Source organism: Pan paniscus, chromosome 4 (assembly GCF_029289425.2).
Source record: "Pan paniscus chromosome 4, NHGRI_mPanPan1-v2.0_pri, whole genome shotgun sequence".
Lineage (NCBI taxonomy): Eukaryota > Metazoa > Chordata > Mammalia > Primates > Hominidae > Pan > Pan paniscus.
The window spans coordinates 42,724,445-42,750,833 of NC_073253.2; the positions used below are offsets into that span (position 1 = coordinate 42,724,445).

General features: G+C 41.5%; 1 long non-coding RNA gene across 1 annotated transcript in view; it reads left to right on the top strand.

Annotated features, from left to right (window-relative positions):
* Positions 1–25,911, top strand: part of LOC103784764 (uncharacterized) — a 202,299-nt gene extending 176,388 nt beyond the window's left edge. The window contains exons 10-12 of the long non-coding RNA XR_010112119.1: positions 15,868–16,023; positions 16,208–20,669; positions 25,271–25,911. This is a non-coding gene — a long non-coding RNA (uncharacterized LOC103784764). The remainder of the gene's footprint in view (positions 1–15,867; positions 16,024–16,207; positions 20,670–25,270) is intronic.
* Positions 25,912–26,389: the final 478 nt, after the last annotated feature.

Genomic DNA, 26,389 nt, shown 5'->3' on the forward strand with positions numbered 1-26,389 from the left:
TAAATGTGTTGCCTGGCTTCAAAATAAAGAAATCTAGCTTAAAGCAGATGATCTCTCAAACAGATGGGACCTCCACAACCAAGAGCTAGCTACAGGTCTAGCTCTTCCACTATGAAGCCCAGGCAGGCTGGCCTGTTGTGATGCTCTCTTGTGAACCCCCAGTGCAGAACTCCACAGGGAGGCTACAGCACAAGTACCCCTGTTTTCCTCCCAGAAAAACAGATGGACTTGGCTTTGCAAAAAGGGAATCAATTTAGAGAAAGCCTGGAGTCTGTGACTTTCCTCATGCAAATTGCTCTAAGGTAAGGTATCAGAAGTCCAGGGGAATCATATAATCTTTCCTAGTTCTTGCTCATTAACTTGTATGGGCTTGAAACAAAGCGCTAATAGGTTTAAATCATGCTAGAGGGTTTTCCAGGATGGGCAGAGTTTTGGACTAGGAGCCAAGAGGAATAAGCTCTCTTCCTAGCTCTGCTGTTAACCGGTTGTGTGTGCAACAAGAAACAACAAAATGATCAACAAAAGCCCCTTAATTTCTGGAGTCTCAGTCTCCTTATTTCTCATAAAGCCTTGTTGGTGATAAAAACATTCAGTGTCAAAAATATTTCAGGAAGTTGAGTGTTCTAAGAAACAGAGGCAATCTGAGACTCTCATGGCAAAGCTTTCAAGCACCCTGACCATTTTTATCCCAGGGCCACAACCCCTTCGTGACTTGCCTCTGTGCCTAGTTTACCATCATGGTGAGCAGAAACACCTGCTCACTTGTTCCAGGGCCAAAATTAGATTTGAAAGGACCTATCGTATTAACAGAATGTTTGGAAGTTTTGAAAACACTTTCACATTTCCCATTTCATTGAATCCTTAAAACACCTTTGAAATAGGCAGAGCTAGTCCTCTTCTTGTTCCTAATTTGGGGGTGAGGGAATTGAGGCTGAGAGTCCAGAAACAGTGTACCTCTCTCGACTCCTCCCAACTCCTTCCAACTCCCCAGCCTCTCTCTCTTCTTCCTTGGGCTCCTATGTCTGTTTTTCAGATCCTACTAGATCCTCTGTGCTTTTGGATTAGAACCTAGAAGCTTGGATTTGTCTTCCCACCCACCTGTAAAGACAAATTTTGTCTCCTGCTCCTTTTAATCCCAGGGAGAGAAATGAAAAATCCCACCTTCTCCGCAAGCACATACTGACTGCCTCCCCTATGAGGGTTTTCTGCCTGTTCTCCTCCTTCCTCCACTTTTACTCTCCATCATTATCAAAAGCATTTATTTATTCCACAAATGTTCCCCAAGTTTCTAGTTTTTTGCAGGGCACTATTTAGATATTTGGAAGTGAAGGTAGCAGGCACACACGTGAGGTGCTCCAGTCGGTGGGGCAGCTAGCTGCATTGTCAAGTGGTATGCTTGTTTTATGATTGCTCTGTCTTCCTCTTCATTTGTATTTTCAATCTTGGATTGTAAAATACACAGAAGGGGTCCCTGCATTTTGAACTCACCCCTAAGTGGTATATGGAGAGAGATACCTCAAAGGGGTGTTTTGTTTTGTTTGTTTGTTTTTGCTAAGCTGATTTCCATTGATATCAAAAGTCAGGACTGGTAGAAACAGAAAAACAAAACAGTTTCATCTTAAGAGAAATACCTGAAGAAATGGTGGCAAAACCAGTATCATTTTAATTAATTAATTAATCACAATAAATATTCTTAAGTCTATTTACAAGACTACAGAGATTCTTCTACACTCGGTGTTGGATTAATGGAAATTTTATCCTAAGAACCAGCTCCATTTACTAATGCTCATTTGTGCATCTGGTACATGAAGCCTGCACTGAAGTAGAAGTTCAAGACCTTTCTAATTCATTAGTCAGTGACTTATTGATTCTGAAAGCTACAGACCCTGCGCCTTGTCATCATTTTCATAAAGCAGTCCTCAGGGTAGTGTTCACTGTAAAATATTGAGCTTATTAGGAGTTTTTGGGCCTCTGATTAACTTTCACAGCAAAAGCTATGTTAAGTAAATTAGGTACCAAATAAATCTAAAATGATTGTAGAAAGTCATCAGCTAAATTAAGACGCTGACAGCTCACATAACAAGATGCAAAGCAATAGTAATTAAGAAAAATAATCACCTCTGCTGCTGAGAGGATACGTTTGGCCCCAGGTGAAGTAGCTCCCAAGGCATCTGCTTTCTAAAAGGAAAGTCTTGCTGTTTTGTTCTGCTGTGAAGGGGTGAGGGTAAGAGATCCTTTTCTGTATTGCAGTATTCACCACATACTCTAAAGGAGAGCATTATCTTTGGGAAATAATCTTATGTGGGGCAGAAAAACAGATTTGCAGAATTACCCAAGATCTCTTATAGCCCTAGTGTGGCAAACATTGTGAACTGGCCCCACTGGCACACACAACTCCTTTCTCCCTGCTTTCCTCTAATGGAGAAGTAAGAAGATGAAAACATTCACCTCTTAGACTCCTTCGCCAGGAGTAGTGGTCATGTGACCCAGTTCTCGTCAATGAGATGGGCGTGGGAGTTGCTGGGTAGAGCTTCTAGGAAAGCTTTTAAAACGGACAGATGAGACTGGATGCCCATTCTGCCTTTTGCATTCTTGTCTTTCTCCCTTCTTCCTGCTTGGAACATAAACAGGAAGTCAGAAGGAAACTGGGTTGCCTGCTCCTCACTGCCTGCTCACTGGAGGGAAGAGCTGTATCTGCTGAAGCCATTTTCAGCATGGGGTTTATTGTTTGAAGTCAAATACAAGCCTAACTTTAGGACTTTTCAGTTCAGAGGATAATTCCTCAGCAGTGCTGTGGGCTTTAGTAGAAGTAAAACCACAACCAAAAACAACAACAGTATTGTATCTGTCTGCGTACCAATTTCCATTAGTAATTTTTAGGCAATGACATGAATTTTTTTGGAGAACTGAAAGCCAGCCCTGTGAATGCAATGCAGGTGTGCTTGTCATCAGGTCCTTTACTCTCTTAATCTGGTGACAATTCTCTTCTCTGAAGATAACTTGCGACCAATTCCAGGGTATTTGTTTGAGAAGCAGGATTGTATTTTCCTTGCTGGCTCCTTGGAATAGTGCATCTGTTTTAGCTATCTTGAGATTTAGAATTTAAGTTCTTCCTGCTCCAAAGGATGCTTCTAAATGTATAAACATAAGATGGCGTTTCTTGGCTGTATTGTTTTTACCTACAATACTTTGTTTTTTCTTGTAATCCTGGAAAATGAAGCAGTGATAACAAAGATTATTAATTCAGGCCTAAAAGAGAGGGAAGGAGAGAGAATCAGTGAGTGAAGAGCCTTAACTCCCTTATTATCTCCTGGGTCACATTGCCTGTTTTTCTTGCCAGTCCACATACATTTTGGACATTCCTTGCATATTCAAGGAAGAAGACAACAATATACAGTCTACATTGGTCAACAGTGAAGTGAATCACAACATCTTTCCTTGCTTTCTTTTTGTATTTTGGGCCCATAAAGAGGGTATATTATGATTGAGAGTCAACTTTTCTCCCTGCCAAGGGCCTAGGAGTATATGTTTGAAAGGTTTTTTTGTTTAGTTTAGTTTAGTTACTAAGCATACTTGGGATTTGGTTATGTTCCTTCTTGAGATATGATTTATTTCCTGGACAAATATTTATTAAACACTATATTAGTAATCTATTGCTACATAAAAAAATTACCCCCCAAAACTTAGTGGCTTAAAACAAAAAAAAGCATCTATTATCTCACACAGTGTCTATGGGTCAGGAATCAAGGAGTAATTTAGCTTGGCCATTTAGTTGCAGTCAAGATCTTGGCAGGGCTGCAGTCATCTAAAGGTTTGACTGGGGCTGGAGAGGCCACTTCTAAGATGGTGCATTCACATGGCTGCGGGCAGGAGGCCTGCCTCAGTTCTTCACGGGTTGTTCACAAGAGGCCTCACTAGTCAGTGTTACTCTTTCCCGGCATAAGTCTTAATTGTGCTTGGCTCCATGCTCTGAGTTCTTGGTTCTACCCCCGAGTCATATTTCTTTTTCCATAAAAGGTAGACTGTATATGTAGCTGCAAAGTTTTCTCAGTTACAAGACAAAAGTGTAATTTTTTTGTAACTTAGCTTCAAAAGTCACAGACCATCATTTCCTCAAAATCTTATTGGTTGCATAAACTAGACCTATTCAATATTTAAAGAGACCACACAAGGGCATGAAAACCAGGAGGCAAGAACCACTGGGGCCATCTCAGAGGCTGATTATCACAAACATTTACCAAGGCCAAGGCTCTATGCAGGGCACACTGGGGACAGAAGACCAGGTTCTTTTTCTCAAGAAACTTATACTCTAACTGGGATGATTAGACACACACACACACACACAAATAATGTGAAAAATATCGCTGACTTGTATAACCAAATTGCTGTAAGGAAAAAGCACTCACTTGGTGTATTTCTCTGTTTGTTTCTCCCACTAGTTTTTAAGCTCTTGGCAAGGCATTTCTCATCTTTATTCCCCACAGGGCTTAGTTCAGAGCCTTGCCAAAGTAGATCTTTAGTAAATATTTTCTGAGTGGACAAAACTCCATGGAAAGGTCAAGAAAGTCTGAAAACTAAGAATAGGTCATTGGGTCAAATGATTCAATTTTGATTATTTTAATTTTCTAGGAAAATAATTCCAGGAGACTCTTGGATTAAAATTGAAATTGCAAGGCATAAAGAAGGTGGCAAATTTGATCATTCAGCAAATTTGGAAGTAAAAGGGAGGGTGAAAATGGATTTAACTTGAGAGGAATTGGCCAACAGATTCTTTTTTTTAAAGTTTAAGTTTAAAGTTTTTTTAAAGTTTGAGTTTAAAGTTTTTAAAAAAGTTTTGTGGGCATTTTTCTAGCTAAGGGAGGAGTCATAAAGAGAAGAGAAAATGGAAATGAAGAAGAGAATGTTGATAACTGATGAAGCAATATCCCAGGAAGGGTTCACAAGGACAAAAGGACTAGACATTGAAAAGAAAAGGAATATGTCTTTTTTGGAAAGGACAAAAGATAAAGAGACATTGTAGAGTGAAGAAAAGGGAAGCTTTGTTAGGTCATGTTGAATGGCCTTGATTTTTTTCAGTAAAGTTGGGGGAAGGCAAGGTCATTCCACAGACTGAGGGGATCCAGAAGGGGATGAATCCAACAATGGAATATGCAACAAACTATTGGAAGAAATTACAGCGTGAGTGACCCGAATACTCACTGGATGGCAGTGAGGGGCATCTGGGTTGGGAGAACCAGTATGCAGGAGGACACAATATCCTCTATTACTACTGGAACCATGGATGAAAAATAATAGCTACCTACACAAATGGCCATAGCTGGGAACCTTGGGAGACAGTCCAGCAGGTTTCTACCCTGACTGAATGTTCTAGTTCCATGATATAATTTCTTTCTTTTGAAGGTCACTAGGAACCTTGGGCTGAGAAGAAGTGGCATAATCTGCCACTTAAATGTGTGATGTGCAATGTGGAAAATATGGAAAGTGTTTTCAATCTTTCTAGCAATTCTTAACATGAGCACTTTAAGATTCAATTACTAATGAGCACTGCTTCAGATCATATAAATGATGTCAATACCCTCTTCATATTAGCCAATGTGAAATCAACACTTAATTCCCACGTTCTGTAGGTAGGTCCTACATCAAACTACATAAAGACAATGGCATTTTATGGAAAACATTCTCAAATGGATAGGAAATGACTAGATTGGGGCTTAGGAGACCTAGTTCCATTCCAGCTCTGCCACTATCTCACCCTAGGCAAGTCACTTAATCACTTGCCTAGTGATAGAAAGATAGTAACCACTCATTTGTAAAGCTAGAAAACTGGATTAGTTGCTCTCTAGTTCTTTCCAGCTTGAGCATTCCATGATTCTGTGGTCTCCAGTCCATCAAATCACCTAGATTTTCCCCTGTGAGTGCCACACAAGTTGGACACTAGGGGTCACATTTAGATAACCACTCACAAGCACATCTGTCTGAATCTCCTAAACACGCTTCATTTACTTCAATAGGAGGCTCTTAGTTAGATGATGATTGACCTAGTTTCTCGATACAAAGTCCTTAGATGGGATCATGTTATTTCCTTTTCTGGCTGGCTGAGAAATCTAGGGGAAAGTGAGAAACATGGGTTTCTCTGACTCAGAGACTTTCATTTTGGGTTAATGCTATTTTCTTCCTGTCACACATGACCTCAAATTAGGCCAGTCTTTTACTCATGGGGCAGATAGATTCTTCTTGAAGCTTTCATAGATTTCGTCCACGAATGCTCCTTAGCTGGATGGGTAGTGTCCCCATCCAGATCATGTTATTAAAAAATCAGAGTTGCCTTCAAGGAAAACCAGTTTTGATAGCTCCTCATTGAATGATCAATATTTCTTCCACAATCTATTTCATGGCAAAATGAACAGTATCTTTCACCATCTGTTTCATGGCTTATTTTGCTTTCAGGGGAAGTCAACCAGAGAGATGGGCTTCTTCCCCAATCTCTTTGCCAGAAGATCCCTGAAATCTTTCTTGACCATGTTTTAATTATAGCATTAGTTTGTCTAACTTAAGTCCAATTTTCCTCATTTTAAAGGTCAATTCTGAGGGAAATTAAAATGATTAGCCATCACAGGAGTGATAATGTTATAAATAAACCTTACCAAACTTAATAGTAATACTTCCCTTCATCTATATGGCTTTACAGTTTTCCAAGGGTCTTTACATATATTGTCTCATTTGAGTATCAATTGTAGTTTTTCTTTCCCCTTTCCCCCCATATCTCCTTTGCCAAAAAATAAAACCCAAGAGGGGTATAGGAAGGAAGGGACAGCAGAGAAGGCAGTCGGCCTGGAGAAATGGGTGAAACACTCATTTGTGGTGACCTGGATTGTAGCCCGATTCTGTTTCTTACCAGTTGTGTGTCTTTTGGCAAGTTACACTCACTCTCTGAGCCTGGATTTCCTCACCTGTAAAGTATGTATATGAATGCCCCCTCTACCTAGTTGCACTGTGTTATTACCATCCCTCTTTTCTCATTCTCTCTTGAAGCTTCTCCAATCAAGTTTTTGACCCTATCACTCCTCAACATTGGCTATAGTTGAGGGCACCAGTCTTGTGGCTTCATACAACATCTATATGTTGAAATACCTACATTTCTGTAATCTGGACACCTCCTTTAAAATTCAGACTCATATATCTAATTGCCCTTCCAGCATCTTACTCGAATGTTTGTTGAGTCTCCAAATGGAACAGATCCAAAACAGAACCCCTGAGTTTTCTTTTCTTTTTTTTTATTATTATTATACTTTAAGTTTTAGGGTACACGTGCACAACGTGCAGGTTTGTTACATATGTATACATGTGCCACGTTGGTGTGCTGCACCCATTAACTCATCATTTAGCATTAGGTATATCTCCTAATGCTATCCCTCCCCCCTCCCCCCATTCCACAACAGTCCCTGGTGTGTGATGTTCCCCTTCCTGTGTCCATGTGTTCTCATTGTTCAATTCCCACCTATGAGTGAGAACATGCGGTGTTTGGTTTTTTGTCCTTGCAATAGTTTGCTGGGAATGATGGTTTCCAGCTTCATCCATGTCCCTACAAAGGACATGAACTCATCATTTTTTATGGCTGCATAGTATTCCATGGTGTATATGTGCCACGTTTTCTTAATCCAGCCTATCATTTTTGGACATTTGGGTTGGTTCCAAGTCTTTGCTATTGTGAATAGTGCCGCAATAAACATATGTGTGCATGTGTCTTTATAGCAGCATGATTTATAATCCTTTGGGTATATACCCAGTAATGGGATGGATGGGTCAAATGGGTATTTCTAGTTCTAGATCCCTGAGGAATCGCCACACCGACTTCCACAATGGTTGAACTAGTTTACAGTCCCACCAACAGTGTAAAAGTGTTCCTATTTCTCCACATCATCTCCAGCACCTGTTGTTTTCTGACTTTTTAATGATCTCCATTCTAACTGGTATGAGATGGTATCTCATTGTGGTTTTGATTTTCATTTCTCTGATGGCCAGTGATGATGAGCATTTTTTCATGTGTTTTTTGGCTGCATAAATGTTTCTTTTGAGAAGTGTCTGTTCATATCCTTTGCCCACTTTTTGATGGGGTTGTTTGTTTTTTTCTTGTAAATTTGTTTGAGTTCATTGTAGATTCTGGATATTAGCACTTTGTCAGATGAGTAGGTTGCAAAAATTTTCTCCCATTCTGTAGGTTGACTGTTCACTCTGATGGTGGTTTCTTTTGCTGTGCAGAAGCTCTTGAGTTAAATTAGATCCCATTTGTCAATTTTGGCTTTTGTTGCCATTGCTTTTGGTGTTTTAGACATGAAGTCCTTGCCCATGCCTATGTCCTGAATGGTATTGCCTAGGTTTTCTTCTAGGGTTTTTATGGTTTTAGGTCTAACATGTAAGTCTTTAATCCATCTTGAATTAATTTTTGTATAAGGTGTAAGGAAGGGATCCAGTTTCAGCTTTCTACATAAGGCTAGCCAGTTTTCCCAGCACCATTTATTAAATAGGGAATCCTTTCCCCATTGCTTGTTTTTGTCAGGTTCATCAAAGATCAGATAGTTGTAGATATGCGGCATTATTTCTGAGGCCTCTGTTCTGTTCCATTGGTCTATACCTCTGTTTTGGTACAAGTACCATGCTGTTTTGGTTACTGTAGCCTTGTAGTATAGTTTGAAGTCAGGTAGCATGATGCCTCCAGCTTTGTTCTTTTGGCTTAGGATTGACTTGGCGATGCGGGCTCTTTTTTGGCTCCATATGAACTTTAAAGTAGGTTTTTCCAATTCTATGAAGAAAGTCATTGGTAGCTTGATGGGGATGGCATTGAATCTATAAATTACCTTGGGCAGTATGGCCATTTTCACGATATTGATTCTTCCTATCCATGAGCATGGAATGTTCTTCCATTTGTTTGTATCCTCTTTTATTTCACTGAGCAGTGGTTTGTAGTTCTCCTTGAAGAGGTCCTTCACATCCCTTGTAAGTTGGATTCCTAGGTATTTTATTCTCTTTGAAGCAATTGTGAATGGGAGTTCACTCATGATTTGGCTTTCTGTTTGCCTGTTATTGGTGTATAGGAATGCTTGTGATTTTTGCACATTGATTTTGTATCCTGAGACTTTGCTGAAGTTGCTTATCAGCTTAAGGAGATTTTGGGCTGAGATGATGGGGTTTTCTAGATATACAATGATGTCATCTGCAAACAGGGACAATTTGACTTACTCTTTTCCTAATTGAATGCCGTTTATTTCCTTCTCCTGCCTGATTGCCCTGGCCGGAACTTCCAACACTATGTCGAATAGGAGTGGTGAGAGAGGGCATCCCTGTCTTGTGCTAGTTTTCAAAGGGAATGCTTCCAGTTTTTGTCCATTCAGTATGATATTGGCTGTGGGTTTGTCAGAGATAGCTCTTATTATTTTGAGATATGTCCCATCAATACCTAATTTATTGAGAGTTTTTAGCAGGAAGGGCTGTTGAATTTTGTCAAAGGCCTTTTCTGCATCTATTGAGATAATCATGTGTTTTTTGTCTTTGGTTCTGTCTATATGCTGGATTACGTTTATTGATTTTCATATGTTAAACCAGCCTTGCATCCCAGGGATGAAGCCCACTTGATCATGGTGGATAAGCTTTTTGATGTGCTGCTGGATTCGGTTTGCCAGTATTTTATTGAGGATTTTTGCATGAATGTTCATCAAGGATATTGGTCTAAAATTCTCTTTTTTTGTTGTGTCTCTGCCAGGCTTTGGTAACAGGATGATGCTGGCCTCATAAAATGAGTTAGGGAGGATTCCCTCTTTTTCTACTGATTGGAATAGTTTCAGAAGGAATGGTACCAGTTCCTCCTCGTACCTCTGGTAGAATTCAGCTGTGAATCCATCTGGTCCTTGACTTTTTTTGGTTGGTAAGCTATTAATTATTGCCTCAATTTCAGAGCCTGTTATTGGTCTATTCAGAGATTCAACTTCTTCCTGGTTTAGTCTTGGGAGGGTGTATGTGTCAAGGAATTTATCCACTTCTAGATTTTCTGGTTTATTTGCATAGAGGTGTTTATAGTATTCTCTGATGGTAGTTTGTATTTCTGTGGGATCGGTGGTGATATCCCCTTTATCATTTTTTATTGTGTCTATTTGATCCTTCTCTCTTTTCTTCTTTATTAGTCGTGCTAGTGGTCTATCAATTTTGTTGATCTTTTCAAAAAACCAGCTCCTGGATTCATTAATTTTTTGAAGGGTTTTTTGTGTCTCTATTTCCTTGAGTTCTGCTCTGATCTTAGTTATTTCTTGCCTTCTGCTAGCTTTTGAATGTGTTTGCTCTTGCTTCTCTAGTTCTTTTAATTGTGATGTTAGGGTGTCAATTTTAGATCTTTCCTGCTTTCTCTTGTGGGCATTTAGTGCTATAAATTTCCCTCTACACACTGCTTTGACTGTGTCCCAGAGATTCTGGTATGTTGTGTCTTTGTTCTCATTGGTTTCCAAGAACATCTTTATTTCTGCCTTCATTTCGTTATGTACCCAGTAGTCATTCAGGAGCAGGTTGTTCAGTTTCCATATAGTTGAGTGGTTTTGAGTGAGTTTCTTAATCCTGAGTTCTAGTTTGATTGCACTGTGGTCTGAGAGACAGTTTGTTATAATTTCTGTTCTTTTACATTTGCTGAGGAGTGCTTTACTTCCAACTATGTGGTCAATTTTGGAATAGGTGTTGTGTGGTGCTGAAAAGATGTATATTCTGTTGATTTGGGGTGGAGAGTTCTGTAGATGTCTATTAGGTCCGCTTGGTGCAGAGGTGAGTTCAATTCCTGGATATCCTTGTTGACTTTCTGTCTCTTTGATCTGTCCAATGTTGACAGTGGGGTGTTAAAGTCTCCCATTATTATTGTGTGGGAGTCTGAGTCTCTTTGTAGGTCACTAAGGACTTGCTTTATGAATCTGAGTGCTCCTGTATTGGGTGCATATATATTTAGGATAGTTGGCTCTTCTTATTGAATTGATCCCTTTACTATTATGTAATGGCCTTCTTTGTCTCTTTTGATCTTTGTTGGTTTAAGGTCTGTTTTATCTGAGACTAGGATTGCAACCCCTGCCTTTTTTTGTTTTCCATTTGGTTGGTAGATCTTCCTCTATCCCTTTATTTTGAACCTATGTGTGTCTCTGCACGTGAGATGGGTTTCCTGAATACAGCACACTGATGGGTCTTGACTCTTTATCCAATTTGCCAGTCTGTGTCTTTTAATTGGAGCATTTAGCCCATTTACATTTAAGGTTAATATTGTTATGTGTGAATTTGATCCTGTCATTATGATGTTAGCTGGTTATTTTGCTTGTTAGTTGATGCAGTTTCTTCCTAGCCTTGATGGTCTTTACAATTTGGCATGTTTTTGCAGTGGCTGGTACCGGTTGTTCCTTTCCATGTTTAGTACTTCCTTCAGGAGCTCTTGTAGGGCAGGCCTGGTGGTGACAAAATCTCTCAGCATTTGCTTGTCTGTAAAGGATTTTATTTCTCCTTCACTTAGGAAGCTTAGTTTGGCTGGATATGAAATTCTGGGTTGAAAATTCTTTTCTTTAAGAATGTTGAATATTGGCCCCCACTCTCTTGTAGAGTTTCTGCTGAGAGATCAAGCTGTTAGTCTGATGGGCTTCACTTTGTGGGTAACCTGCCCTTTCTCTCTGGCTGCCCTTAACATTTTTTCCTTCATTTCAACTTTGGTGAATCTGACAATTTTGTGTCTTGGAGTTGCTCTTCTTGAGGAGTATCTTTGTGGCGTTCTCTGTATTTCCTGAATTTGAATGTTGGCCTGCCTTGCTAGATTGGGGAAGTTCTCCTGGATAATATCCTGCAGAGTGTTTTCCAACTTGGTTCCATTCTCCCTGTCACTTTCAGATACACCAATCAGATGTAGATTTGGTCTTTTCACATAGTCCCATATTTGTTGGAGGCTTTGTTAGTTTCTTTTTATTCTTTTTTCTCTAAACTTCTCTTCTTGCTTCATTTCATTCATTTCGTCTTCCATCGCTGATACCCTTTCTTCCAGTTGATCAATCGACTACTGAGCCTTGTGCATTCATGACGTAGTTCTCGTGCTGTGGTTTTCAGCTCCATCAGGTCCTTTAAGGACTTATCTGCATTGGTTATTCTAGTTAGCCATTTGTCTAATTTTTTTCAAGGTTTTTAACTTCTTTGCCATTGGTTCGAACTTCCTCCTTTAGCTCGGAGTAGTTTGATCTTCTGAAGGCTTCTTCTCTGAACTCGTCAAAGTCATTCTCTGTCCAGCTTTGTTCCGTTGCTGGTGAGGAGCTGTGTTCCTTTGGAGGAGGAGAGGTGCTCTGATTTTTAGAGTTTCTTGTTTTTTTGCTCTGTTTTTTCCCCATCTTTGTGGTTTTATCTACCTTTGGTCTTTGATGATGGTGATGTACAGATGGGTTTTTGGTGTGGATGTCCTTTCTGTTTGTTTGTTTTCCTTCTAACAGTCAGGACCCTCAGCTGTGGGTCTGTTGGAGTTTGCTGGAGGTCCACTCCAGACCTTGTTTGCCTGGGTATCAGCAGCGGTGGCTGCAGAACAGCGGATATTGGTGAACCACAAATGCTGCTGCCTGATTGTTCATCTGGAAGTTTTGTCTCAGAGGAGTACCCAGCCGTGTGAGGTGTCAGTCTGCCCCTACTGGGGGGTGCCTCCCAGTTAGGCTACTCAGGAGTCAGGGACCCACTTGAGGAGGCAGTCTGCCCATTCTCAGATATCAAGTTGCATGCTGGGAGAACCACTACTCTCTTCAAAGCTGTCAGACAGGGACATTTAAGTCTGTAGAGGTTATTGCTGTCTTTTGTTTGCCTGCGCCCTGCCCCCAGAAGTGGAGCCTACAGAGGCAGGCAGACCTCCTTGAGCTGTGGTGGGCTCCACCCAGTTCGAGCTTCCTGGCTGCTTTGTTTACCTAATCAAGCCTGAGCAATGGCGGGCGCCCCTCCCCCAGCCTCGCTGCTGCCTTGTAGTTTGATCTCAGACTGCTGTGCTAGCAATAAGCGAGGCTCCGTGGGCGTAGGACCCTTGAGCCAGTTGCAGGATATAATCTCCTGGTGTGCTGTTTGTTAAGCCTGTTGGTAAAGCGCAATATTAGGGTGGGAGTGACCCAATTTTCCAGGTGCCATCTGTCACCCCTTTCTTTGACTAGGAAAGGGAATTCCCTGACCCCTTGCTCTTCCCAGGTGAGGCGATGGCTCACCCTGCTTTGGCTCATGCACGGTGTGCTGCACCCACTGTCCTGCACCCACTTTCTGGCATTCCCCAGTGAGATGAACCTAGTACCTCAGTTGGAAATGCAGAAATCACTGTCTTCTGTGTCGCTCACGCTGGGAGCTGTAGACTGGAGCTGTTCCTATTCAGCCATCTTGTCTCCACCCCCTCCCTGAGTTTTCTTTCTTCTCCCCTCAACTGCTCCCCTCGCAGCCTCCCCATTTTAGTTGATGGAAACTCTATTCTTCCAGTTGTTCAGGCCAAGAGCTTTGGAGTCATCCTGGATTCTTCACTCTCACATTAATTTATTAGCAAATTCTATCAGCTTCGCCTTCAAAATATATCTAAAATTTGACCAATTCTCATCACCTCTGTTATTTACCACTCTGGTTCATGCTACCATTCCTGCCCATCTAGACTATCTTAATTGTTTCCTTACTGGCTTCCCTGTTTTCACTCTGGCCCCTGTAATGGTTAGTTTCATGTCAACTTGGCTAGGCTATAGTTCCCAGTTGTTTGGTTAAATATGTCTAGATGTTGCTATGAAAATATTTTTTAGATGTGACAGACATTTAAATCAGTAGACTCTGAATAAAGCAGATTACCCTTCATTATGTAGGTGAGCCTCATCCAATGAGTTGAAGATCTAAATTATTAGGTGAGCCTCATCCAATGAGTTGAAGATCTTAAGAGTAAACATTGAGGTTTCCTGGAAAAGAAGGGATTCTACCTCCAGCTTGCAACATATGATTACCACATATACAAATGTAGGAGTTTCAGCATATAGATGTGGTATTAAGTCACAAGACTGGTGGCCTCAACTATGGCCATTGTGGAAGAGGACCTGATGGGGTCAAAATCTTAACTGGAGGGGCTTCAGAGAGAATGAGAAGAGCGGGGTGTAATGAGAAATTCTGCCTGAGTTTCCAGCCTTTGAACTCAAAACAGCAACATCAATTCTTACCAGAATCTCAAGCCTGCTGGCTTGCTCTGGGGATTTTGGACTTGTCAGCACCCCCAGTTGTATGAGGCAATTCTTTAAATCGCTCTCTTTCTCTTACGTTATTTCTTCTATTAGTTCTGTTTCTCTGGAGAACCCTTCCTTCCTTCCTTCCTTTCTTCCTTCCTTCCTTCCTTCCTTCTTGTCTTGCTCTGTTGCTCAGGCAGGAGTGCAGTTCTCTTCATATAGCAGTCAGAGGGAGCTCCTTAAAATGAAAGTCAGTGCATAATTCCTTGATAAAAAACAAACAAAAAACACCGTTCTCCTGGCCTCTCATTTCAAACAGAGCAAGAATCCAGGTATTTACAATGGCTTGCAATGTCATCTGGCTTACCCATTCCTTTTCTAATATTGTCTCCTATTCTCCTTTTCAAGCCAGTTCAAGTTAGACAGTGTTGTTGTAAGGATACAGCAGGAAATATCATGGACAAATGTGGATGATACAAAGACAGGAAACAAATTACATGTCAGAGGCCTAATGGGAATTGGAATTGGGAACTGGAAAGTTGAGGATCACGGCTACTCTTTCTTTCTCTCAGGACTTTACAGTCTCTCCTTGCCTTGCTTCCCCTCTGCCCCGCCATGTATATTCTCTTCTCTGCTCCACTCTGCTCACTGTCTTGCAGACGGCTTCCAAATGGATGACTGATGGATTGACTTTGGTTCAACAAGTATTTAGTGAATGCCTAATATGTGTCAGTCACTGTTCTAGGCCCTGTGAAGAAGGCACTGAAGAAAACCAACAAAAATGATTGCCTTTCTAGGGCTTATGTTGTAGGGTGTGTGAGTGAGTAGAGAGTGCAGAAGTTAGGGGGGAAATACAAAATAAACAAAATAAATATGCGAACTATACATATGTCACATTGTTATTAAAAACTGTTTCAAAAATAAAGCAGGGAAGAGGAACAGAGAACATTGGAGAGGTGCAATATTTATCAAGGTGGGAGGGAAGGTCTTATTGAGATGACCCATAAAAAAAATCTGTGTGAAGTAAGGAAACAAGCAAGGAGAAAGGGTGGCTGGGGAGAGTAGAAGGAGTGAGGTTAGATTGCTGAGTGGTAGAAAGTGGATTAGGAAGGGCCCTGAAGGCCATAAAGTTTCTGGCTTTTATGTTGGGTGGCATGGGGAATTCTTGGAGGGTCTTGATCAGAGGACTTCCATGGTCTGACTCACATTTTAACAGGATCACTCTGGCTACTACGTTGAGAATAGATAGTAGGAAGACAAGAGCAGAAGGAGGGATTCCATTAAAGAGTCCATTGAGAATGACAGGGACAGCTTGGACCACAGTGGAAGCAGTGGTAGCCTTCCACTATTCTGGTGTGGGCTGGAGTGGATTCTTTGTAAAGGGTTTGTGGAATAGATAAGGAAGAGACCAAAACATGACCAAAATATGATTAAGGTCTGCTTTGAATAACCCTCCAGGTGGCTGACACACTCTCTGTGAGCAGATGATCACCAAATTTGATCACTAAAGATTCATTTTTCACCCACTGTCCCGACTCCCTGGGGTATTTGACAGCACTTGTTCTACATGAGGAAACTAAATTTTAACATAATTCGTTCAGTGAATTATTTAACTAGAAAGGAGCCTTAGCATCTTTCACTGACTTTTATCTCTATTCAGAAATTAGTTGATAACGTCTTCCAGGAGACCTACGGCCATCCTACTGATATGAACCAGATCATACCTGCCCTGATGGGATGCCAGAGAAAGACTGCTGCAAGGTACTCGCCACTCACAGACCTCTCCATTTATCTCACTGATGCAAAGGACCCTGAGGTAATTTTTGAAAACATTTTTTCCCATCTTAAGAAGATAAATGAAATGAATTGAAATGTTGGAAAACTTATTGAGATAGTATGAGGATTATAGTAAATGGAAAAGTGAGATAACCTCTAGGAATTTCACTCTGGAGTACTCGTCTATCCATTTAACTCACTGTGCCTCTTCCTTTTGTGCACAGTAGGGCTCCTCTGGAAACAGAACAGAGGGAAGAAGATACCTTCCTTGAAGCCCAGATGTTCCAGAAGCCTGCGCCTCATTCACAAAGTCACCCCAAAAATGCCCTAGAGTTTGGAGTTTTGAAGAAGTGGGAAGAAGGCCTGAGTAAGGGCCTGGGAACCAAGTTAGATCCTGCTTCAGCATCAGCACATGCCAGCGATGGTGCACACAGGTGGAGAGCGGCCTGCCCGTCTTTTCCATGGTGCCCACAGACCCATTTAGGATGAAAGATCAGAAAATTCTCTTCATGTCACCGCTTCTGAAACATGTGAATATTAATATTTGGTGCCTAAAAGGTCATGGCAAATTTTCGTTGGTTTTATCTTATTCATGATTATAGAGTTGAAAGAATACATATTCCCATGGGGATCAATGAAGACATTCTCATTTTGAATGAAGTAGAATATAAGTTGTAAAGATATAGAATTTTCCTGAACTGAACCTTGAACCAAAAATCCCCTCAATTACCCTGGAACTAAACACAGTCCCTGAAGATAAAAAGGAGTTTCAGGATGCCACAGGGCTGTCTGTGCAGTATGGGGCTGCTTGCTGCATCTCTGGTATCTGAGGCAGATAGGCTACTCAGGCCCCTCTCTGGTCTTAAGGTGGGCTGGCTGAGATGTCAGTTTCTTCCTCAGTGACAGCTTGGGTACAGTATGTGTAAACTGATTGTCAGCTGAGCTGAAGGGACTCTGCCCATATTGGAGTGTTCTACAAGAAGAGGTGTCAAACATAAAGGTCTAAAATGACTATGAAAGGAGTATGGGAAACCACTGGGACAATTGTGATCACAACTGGTGGTAGCCTTCTAGTTTGGGTGAGAAAGACAGAAAGAAGGAAGATGTGTTAGTCAGGGTTCTCTAGAGGGACAGAACTAATAGGATATATGTATATATGAGAGGCAGTTTATTAAGGAGAATTGACTCACGTGATCACAAGGTAAAGTCCCAAGATAGGCTGTCTGCAAGTTGAGGAGCAAGGAAGTCATTGGTGGATTGTTCTGGGTACCAAAACCTCAAAAGTAGGGAAATCGACAGTGCAGCCTTCAATCTGTGGTCAAAGGCTCGAGGGGCCCTGGCAGACCAATGGTGTAAGTCCAAGAGTCCCAGAAGCTGAAGAACTTGGAGTCTGATGTTTGAGGGCAGGAAGCATCCAGCACAGGAGAAAGACGGATGCTGGAAGACTTAGCAAGTCTGTTCTTTCCAATTTCTTCTGCCTGCTTTTATTCTAGCCATGCTGGCAGCTGATTAGATGGTGCCCACCCAAATTGAGGGTGGCTGTGCTTCTCCCAGTCCACTGACTCAAATGTTAATCTCCTTTGGCAACACCCTTACAGACACACCCAGGAACAATACTTTGCATCCTTCATTCCAATCAAGTTGACACTCAATATTAACCATCACAGAAGGAGAACTTCAGGCTGAGTCCAAACACTATGGCCCCAGCCCCAGCTTCCCCTTTCTGGGTTGAATAACCAGACTGAGCCTAAGAAAAGGAAAAGAGTTGACTTTCTCCCAAAAGGCCTGCAGCGGGTTAGAAGGCAATGGTTTGGGGACCATACTGAGTGCCTAGGATGCTCTGGACCACAAAGCTTGAAGTCAAATTGTTCATGCACTTGTTTCATGATAGAAAGAGAGAGAGAGAGAGAGAGAAATTTCCTTTCCTTGAAGAATGGCAAAACACGTCTCTTGTTCTGGGGGCTATATCTTGAAGGGTATCTGATCTCCCCCTCATGGGAGGAACTAGAATGCCCTAAGGCAGCCGTGGCTCCTGGAGCTGAGAGATCTTTCTGACACTTTGTGAGAGCTGCAAGGCTAAGTCTGGAGCCAGAAAAGTCCATGTGGACAAGTGCAGAGCAAGCAGATCTGAGACACATGTGGGAGCAAGCTGGACATGTCCAAAAGTCAGAGGAAGCAAGAGCAGACATGCATGAGCAGGCAGATGAGGCTGGTGCCCAGGCAGCAGGCTGAGGCTCTGGCTGGGCTTTGGATGCTCCTGAGAGTCCAGTTAGAGACCAGTGAGCAAACTCACAGTGAACTCTTATTCCTCACGCAGCAGGACGAGGGATTAAGCACAAAGCCTTAAAGGTCTGAGTGTCTCTTTATCCTGACCTCAGGAAAGAGAGGCAAGTATCATGTTTCTAAAAGTCTGAGAAGTCTTCACATGACAGCCTACACCAAAAGAACTCAAATGCACATCCACTGCATACACGCATGTGTGCACACATATACATGTGTACACATGCATGCCCACACACAACCCTCTGGAAGAGGAAGTAAAGAGACTTTATGTTTTCAGCCCCTCTTGAGGAAACTTAAACTAAGTCTTTCTGTGGGGTTAGTGGTGGAGACAGAGAGGGTCTGGGGTCACCGAGGCCGAGGTGGCTGGACCCAGAGGGTAGAGCTGAGGGGATCCCCTGAGACTGGGAAGATGGAGCAGAAGCAGATGGCAGATGGCAGCAGGTGAGAGCAGACTGGATTTCTCCTAAATCACCAGATCCAGCCAACCTTTCTTTCCTTAGGGACACCTCCAGATCCCATTCCAAATGAACTCTTTCTCTGACCTTTCACCTCAATTCAGAATTTGGGAAATTTAGCCATGATCTTAGGAACACAGAGGCTTGAAACAATCTTTTCTAACCACCCGTTTGTTCAGACTGTGTAAGTTCTGCTTCTGCATCCAGTGTCAAGACCCAAGAACCATTTTAAAGGGGAGCCATCCTTTGAAATTAAACTTCTTTTAATAATAAAGACAGATTTCAGGGTTGACATAAAAGATAGCCACAATAAAGCCAATCCTCCAGTGTATAACATTTTTCAAAGTTTCCTTCCTCTTCATTGCTGGTGTTCATGTACAGTCTAGAGTTAGTCTACATTAAATTATAGATTGTTTTCAGCAATAATGCAAACATTTGGAAGCCTTCAAACTCTCTGATAACTAACTTCTACATTCTCTCTGCTATTATTATATAGAAAGGGAAATTTTACCTGATGCTGTTAAACTCCTCACGAACATAGTGATCCGAATTGGCTGAAGTGGAAAACTAAATGTTAGTTGATTTTCAAAACAAGATTTCCACTCTGAATTCCCATTTTTCACATGTGATCATATGCCTTGTTGTGAATTTGAACTAAAAAGAAAATCCATGCCCACTGGATTAATGCTAGAAGATAATCTAGAGCATAGTAATTTCTTAGACTTCACTTTATTAGCCACTAAACTTGGAATGATTATTTCTACGTTCAATTATTAAGTCTATATCTCCATTTCTTAAAAAGGTCTGAGGCAGCCCCTTTGAATATTAATACGCATTTATTTTCACCTCTCAAATAAAAAAATAGTTCACAGTGGTACTGATATGTCTTCATTTAAAAAACATTTAAATAATTTTATCAAAATCTAAAAAATATATATTTATAGTATTTTAAATAATCAACTATTATTTGGTATATTGCAGTTTTCCTAAATAACACAACTCTATCAAACTTGAAATTTGCCATTTTGGACTTCACATTATCATAAACAAGTTGATCACATGGTTCAGTTCTATCTGAAAACCAGCCAGAAAACCCAAAGTCATCAATCTTTCCCCCACTGTCTTGGACCGGCAGCAGGCACCATATTAATTCTTACTTCTCAGCATCAAGTATCTAGATGAATCTTACCAATTCTCCTTTTACTCTGTTGCCTGGCATTGATTCTACCTTAATTGGAACTCCATCTTTGCCTTCTCGATAAGTTAGCTTGCTTTCTCATTCCTTTTTTTCTTTCTTTCTTTTTTGTGTCTTCCTCAAACTTACCCTTACCCTGCTATCTCTTCCTGTTTGATTATTTCACTCTGAAGTTTTGTCACAGTTTTTTTTTTTACTGCAGCTTCCAAGGTCATTTGAAATTTGTGTGTTCATGGTAATTACCACTCTGCTATAATGTTGGAGTAAAGGCAAAAATTATCATTCATTCTATATTGGCTTTTCTCAAACTATATTCTACAGAATTATAATTCTTCCAGATGTTAATGTTTGTTATGAGAAAAGGTTCCGTGATTAGTGTGGCTTGGGAAATGCTGGTGATTCATTACACACATTAGCATTTAAAAGGCTCCAAGAAGTCATATGATAAAGAAAATTGCTTAATTTTATTTAATCCAGTATTTCCCAAATTTATTTGCTAAAAGACTCCACCATTACCACCACCACTTTCATGAAATATAGTTTGGGACACATATATTCATGGATCTTACAGACTAATAGAGTTAGCCAGTCATTATCCAGAGGACACAGGTAAGGATATATCTACAAACTGAGTTAATTACTCTTGAGGAAGGGATGGCAGTTCTGTGAGAACATGTAACAAAAGACAGTGACTTAGGCTAGGGGTAGAGAATACTTTCTCAAAGATTCCACTCTTTTGCTGAGACCTGAATGGTGAGTAGGAGCCAGGGGCCTGCTGGGGGACACGGGGTGGGGGAGGAATCTTCCTCACTCGCACAGTCCATACTTAACGTCTGAGTGGAGTGGCTGGCTTCTAGGTCAGCTCTGAAGACAGGGATTGGGAGCAGAGATTTCATTCTCTTGTGACATATGGCCGTCCATTTTCGTTTCTGTTAACACTGAGATTTCTTTAGAGAAAAGGACAGAATAGAGAAGCTACTAAAGCTTTTCAGAGAAACAAAATCCCTCACAGGATCAGGAGACAGCTGGGATGTGGGAGGTGGTAGCTGGAGGGAGTGAGGAGAGAGATACCAAAAATAACACCCATTTTTGTAACAAGACTTGGTTATTTTTACAAATGATTGTATAGATTGTTCAACTGTGGTCTGTGAAATACAGACTGTCACTCGTCAGTAGTATGGTATATTGGGTAGTACAAACCTCAAGAGTGTAACATACTTCCCACCACACACTTGTTAATTAGATGCTGAAATTATCCACCTTTACCCATGAATGGACTAAAGTTAGTGTTTAAAGGATTGAGACCAGGTGCAGGAGACATTCACAATTAGGGAAGCAATTGTGTGTTTATTTAAAGACCATAAAGTTGAAGCCTCTTTTCTTGATTTGATTTGACTTTTTTTTTAGATTTTCAGGGAAGATGATATGAACATTCTGCTCTCTCTGGCAGAGCAGCTACTTTTGAAAAATCCAACATGCACTTGCTTCTAGGTTCCTGTAAATTCAATACAGTACAGTAAGCCAGACCTTAAGTGCAGCATAAAACACATGATGATGGCTTGTCAGAGGTGATGTAGGTCTTGATAAATGACCAACACAGAACTATTAATACACAATTTAGCATGGTAGACACTTGGCTTTGGAGGTCAGATGGCCAGAAATCTAGTCGGAAAAGAGAAAGAGATAGGAGAGAGAGAGAACACAAACAAAATACTGAGACCTGGGAGTGTCGGTAGGACGGGTTATCCTAAGAAAATAGGATCTCTGAAGGTTGAAGCTAGGAGAGGGATAAGAAACCAAGAGCACTAGGTTTATTGCAGTTTTCCTAAATAATATAACTCTATAGAACTTGAAATTTATAATTATATTATATATTATAAATAACTCTATAGAACTGTATAGAACTTGAAATAACTCTATAGAACTTGAAATTTCCTGTTTGCTGCTCCCAAGCAGTGGTAAGCCTATTGAGCAACTTGAGATTTCAATCTGGCTCAATAGCGTACATTCAGTTCGGTGCCATGGCAATTCTTCACTTGGTTCCTCACCTGGCAGCAAATCCAGGACTACTAGATTGGCCCTGGGGGTTCAGGAAGCAGAGTTAGAAAAGGGCAACAGGTTGTTGTGCAAGGGGCAGCCGTTAGAAATGAACTCTTCTGGTCCCATGTTGATCTTTGGGATGGGGTACTAAAAAATTAACTCCTAACCATGAGCAGTGGAAACATGTCATGGGAAGGCCTTGCTATGGGCTTGCTCTGGGGGAACATCACTAGTTTGTAGTGAAAGCTGAGAAATCTCTCTGTGATTTAACTGTCAATATAATGCAGTCTTCAGAGTGTGGGTTCTGGAGTCACACAGACTGAACTTCACATCCTCACTCTGCCTCCTGGTTAACTGTTGCATCAGTCAGGTCCGTTCAGGAAAACAGAGCCATGCCAGGTAATAGGTGAGATTTAACATGGAGAACGAGTCACAAATGGTTTGAAAGAAGTAAAACTCTAAACAAGAGACAGGAGGCCACCCAAAGATTAGCAAAAGCCAGAAAGTGCTACCATTCTTAGGACTGGAGGGTTAGGGGCGGCCTGGTGGGAGGGGACTGGAACATGGAAGAAAGGCCCTCTCATGGGATCTGGGACACGAAGAAGGTGTAACCCTTGCCAGAGATGCTGCCCAGAATACACAGGGAGAAATATCCTGGCTTCTCCCTTCTTTCTACTCATAAATTTCCCTCCAGTGACCCTCTTGGTGAACCAGAAGCCAGTTGGCAAGGGAGCCTACAAAATAGACTTTGCTCGGCCAGCAAAGCAGAGGAAGGCGGGGAAATAGATGTGAGGTCACACAGGCAAACAAACATCCCTTCAGTTCCATGATCCTGCTGCGTAATGTCCCGTAGCCTCAGTTTCCTCACTTGTAAGATGGAAATAGTACTCCTACCTCACAGGGCCATTAAGAGGATTACATGAGCTAGCACATGTTTCAGTTAGGTTTTCTTGAACAGTCTCACTCAAGAACCTCAAGTGATTGGAGTGAAGGGAGGAAGACTGTTAGAAAGAGATACACGAAACCAAGGAAATAGGGGTCCAAGCCCAGAGCTTTACAGTAGCTGAGGAGGAGCCAGACAACCCATCCCAAGAAGAGCAGGAATTACTGTGGAGCTGGGTCTCATGGAGACTGAGGTCAGGAAGACCCTCAGCATCCAAAGCACTCCTCTGGATCTCAGCAGAGGGAGGTGTAGAGTTTTGCTTTTTCTCTTCTACATTAAGATGACCCCAAATCTCTCTCTGGGTCTGGTTTCCTCTTTTAGCTATCAGGCAGTTATCCTCCAGTCTAAAGTTATCCCTTACTTATCCTCTAGCCTAAAGCTTTTCTCTGAAGCTAATAAGTTTTTGATCCTAGAATTTCTGCTTCCCCTGGCTTTGGCTTGATCATGAACATTTTGCCTCCTCTCAAACTTAAGATCTTTCAGCTTCAGCTTCCACTGAAAATTGTTTACTTCCTCCAACATTTCCCAATTTAATTTCATTGGAACAAGAATCTTATAGGGCCAGCTCTTTTTTATTTGGTAGAACTTTTCATTCGAGATCCTCTCACAGCAGGTATGGCTTCAATGTTTTGGGGGAAGTGCCCAGGCTTGGTCCAATTATCAGTTTTGGAGGGAGAGAGGCAGGGCGATGTGGTCTAAAATGTGGTTGCCCCACACCGTCCCTTCAGAAGGGGCTGTGGATGGATAACTAAGAACTTTCCCCCACCACAACCACCACCTCTGGGGTAGTTTGGTTCCTATAACCTCACAGGATCTAGAACTCTGGGCCACCTCTGTTGACTTCTGGTTCAGACCTCAATGGTTTCACATTCCACCTGTTGTTTCTCTTCTGATTCTAGTACATAGAGATACTTGTCTTGTTTTAGCATGGCCATGGCTTTTGATTTTCCTTTTTCTTCTTTCTTTTTTTTGTTTTGTTTTTGTTTTTGAGACAGAGTTTCACTCTTGTCAGCTAGGCTGGAGTGCAATGGTGCCATCTCAGCTCACTGCAACCTCTGCCTCCCAGGTTCAAGTGATTCTCCTGCCTTAGCCTCCCAAGTAGCGGGGATTACAGGCGCCCGCCACCATGCCCAGCTACTTTTTTGTATTTTTAGTAGAGACGGGGTTTCACCATGTTGGCTAGGCTGGTCTCAAACTCCTGACCTCAGGTGATCTGCCTGCCTTGGTCTCCCAAAGTGCTGGGATTACAGGCGTGAACCATCGTGCCCAGCCTCTTTTTTTTTCTTTTTTATAGGTCATGGCAATCAATGACTTTGAAGCAAAACAAAGCCTCAATTTTTGAATTCACAATACCATCTTGTCTGGAATTCATGCCAATAATTTCTAAAACTTAGAACAAATACAAAGCTAGACATTACCAAAATTAAGTTCTTATGAGAAACTCTTTTAAGAAGAGGGAGTGACCAAATGGAGAAAAGAGGAAAAAGTTGAAGATAACCTAGTTCGCAGATTGAGAGAACATGAAGACGATAATATCACTAAGGGTATCTGAAAACTAGAGTACTGCAGGGAATAAAGCTTCAGGCATACATAGTTTGAGAGATGGAGATGAAGATGGACTCCTTATCTTAAAATCAATAACCCTCTCACCAAAAAACCAAAACAAACCATAAAACCCATAAACAACAATAACAATAAAAATCAATAAACAACCCAAATATGGGTATTCACGAGTGAATGAGTCAAAGTGATGAAGGGAAAATGAGCTTAGATAAAGATAATTTTCGAGACTGAAATGAGAGGGTCACTTTATCTTCAAATTATCAGATCCTACTTGCCATCACCCCCACAGCTGGCCAAGAACCCTAAACCAACAAACAAAAATTCAAGAATAAAATGGGACTAGGCCATATATGGAACCACATGAAAAAAATGAACGGCTCACAGGCTTTATCGTTGAGTGAAGGAAGGTTCTAGGGAGAAAAGGATCATAGAGTAAGACTTTGCAAGCATATCTCAGCTTCTGTGGTGTGGTGGACAGAAAGGAGGACAAGACAGAAATAGCTGACTCAGCTCTGCCTCCCACACTTTGGGGGTCAGTGTGGGTTCAGAGCAGCACCCCAGACTGGCTGTGAATGAGGACATGGTCTTTTCTCAATGCCCCTGTGGCCTGTCAGGACTTATCACTACTTCGTACCTCATCAACGCATTTGTGGGAGCTCCTTCCTTATGGGGTGGGGATAGGGCAAAAGAGGATTGAGAAGTTTCTGGCTTTGGCATTCCCAGGGAGAGAAAGGCAGGGCTTTCTGAGAATTAGAATGTAAACTGTGGGGCTTTCTTTAGCTCCATACCTATTTCCAATGCATGTCAGACTTACAGAGTGAATACAGACTGACTGAAGAGAGAAGGAACTGTCTTCAAGAATGGGACACTTCCCTGGTTGAACATATTCTGGCTGGATTGCTGACTGGACAAAGGAAGACTCACTTGGTGCTGCCAGAAAAGAACACTCTTGGCTGACATCTGCGGGGTTGTTCCTGGCCTCAAAACAGACAGGATATCGACTAGTTGCCTCCTGAACTATTACATGGAGGCTGGAAAGTGGACCAGGCCATGGTAAACCAGAAGGAGATGAATCAAAGTGAGTTGAATCTAGCCTGGAGGCGTGGAGGGTTGGCTAGGGAGTCAAGAGATCTAGGCCCCCTTCTGAGTCCTGAGACTCTCTCACAGTGTGGCCCAGACTTCTTTTTCTTCTTCAACAAAAGGAAGGATTGGACATGATTATTTTCAAAGTCCTTCTAGCTCTAATAGTCATTCTGGTAGGTGGGAAGGGGGTGGGAGGTGGGGACAGACAGGGCATAGACAGTGGTTCATTTGGGAGCAGAGGGAATAATTCAAGCTTAAAAATCAAACTGATAAAAATGGTAAAGAGAAGAAAGGACTTAATCTTTCTCCCCTTGGAAAGATCAAGAGCTTTTAGATCTGGTCTCATTAAAGTTTTTTTCTCTTTTCTCTCTCTCTCTCAAAAAAAATTCATATTGTAATTTATGTTACTCGTAATCCCTTGCGACGACTTTAATACTTTTTCAGCCTCTGTGTAGCTACTGGTTTTCACATTTAAGACAGGAAATCTTCATTTAGTGATCTTAAAAGTGTTGGTATGGACCCCACCAATGGCCACACTCTAGGAAACTATGGAAACTGTGACTGGTGTTTTTGTTCCTTTTCTATTTATTCAGATCCATCCCTTTGCTTTTTCTTCCAGATAGAATCGTCCAGAGGAAATGCCTTTTTACAGTCACAACTCTAAAAAGTTCAGTCTTTATTCAATATTTCTTGAGAGCTGCTATGTGTTGAATGCTAGCACTGAGATAGACGCTAGTGAGCAAGGAGAAAACAAGACAAATGGGATCCCCATGTTCCTGACATGTACAAGGATTTGTGTGTATGGTGTGTGTGTGTGTGTGTGTGTGTGTGTGTGTGTTTAGAC